The sequence below is a fragment of the Morone saxatilis genome, unplaced genomic scaffold (assembly GCF_004916995.1).
Source record: "Morone saxatilis isolate NCDOM2014 unplaced genomic scaffold, NCSU_SB_2.0 Contig9, whole genome shotgun sequence".
Taxonomy (NCBI): domain Eukaryota; kingdom Metazoa; phylum Chordata; class Actinopteri; family Moronidae; genus Morone; species Morone saxatilis.
In genome coordinates this window covers 20,672,868-20,674,159 of record NW_023340268.1, presented here as the reverse complement: position 1 = coordinate 20,674,159, position 1,292 = coordinate 20,672,868, and positions in this window count along the sequence as shown.

Genomic DNA, 1,292 nt, shown 5'->3' with positions numbered 1-1,292 from the left:
CCCCCCCCCCCCCAGCATGTGCTTGCAGAGAGACTTAGCACATATGTACCCTTTGTGTGTGAGTGCAGTGTGTGGGTAAAAAAAAAACAGGAAGAAAGGATAATGTAAATCACCAGACTGCTATGTTTGTATGCAAGTAAGTGAATAAGTAGTAGGGCTTGGTTGAGGTGTTAATGAGCTGATAATTAGCTGTACATGTGAGAGAAGGAGTGAGAGACTCGGTAATTACTACTACATTTAAAATTTCTAATTAGCTTTCATCAAAATTGTCCTGTTGTGACCCTGCTACACATTGTTGTAAGAAGCTACAGAGGATGCCAAGATTGGGTGTCTAATTATTTTCCTTATTGTACAGTAAGTGATTTTTTTTGTAAATTTCTTTGTGATATGTCTTTGTCTTTGCTTGTTGGTATTAAATTGGGTCAGACTGCAAGTAGTGCCCTCTGAATAATGCATGAAGAATAAACCATGTCTGTATTTTAACAGATACGGAAACATGGTAGTTGTTTTTTTAGGTAAACTAATTATAACTACAATTACATTTTGTCACCTTATATTCTATATTTTGGCAAAAAACTACTTGTAGGTATGAATTTAATTTAAATCAAATACTTTATAAACAGAAACAAGGCAGTCTGGCATTTTGACCTAGTTTTACTAAGATATAACCATTAAAAAAAAAAAAAAGTTCATAAAAAAAAAATTTGATTTCTGCCATTTGGTGTTACATTCTTTATTTTGAAATCATCAACCATCAGTGTGATTTAGCCCTCATAGACATAAAGAAATTATATTATCAGTGGTGTGTCCTCAAATGAAGAGACTTGAAGATACATTATGAACGCCAGAATAGTGTCAAATAATTATATCTATAAGCCATGTCTGAATAGTTCTTACTTTTCTTTCTTTCTTTCTTTCTTTCTTTCTTTCTTTCTTTCTTTCTTTCTTTTTAAATCTACACCATTATCCCTCCTGTTTGTCCATTTAGAAGCAGATTAAGATGTTTGTGACTGAAGGGGCTTTTCCCATGCAAGCTTCCTCTGACTGCTCTGCTCCACATTGTTCCGGAGCCGGGGTGATATCCGACTTTGTGACTGTTTCCTGATGCTGGACCCTGCCATCTTTCATCAGGGAATGTCTGAATAGTCTAGGGTTACACTGAGGGGGCACCTCCTTCTGGGCCGTGAGAGAGTGTCTGTGTGTGTGTGTGTGTTGAGGGAAAGCTCACTTATGTGTGCACCAGCTCCAGGAGTTTGCCCTGTTCACCCGTTTCAATCAGGACTCTTCTGATC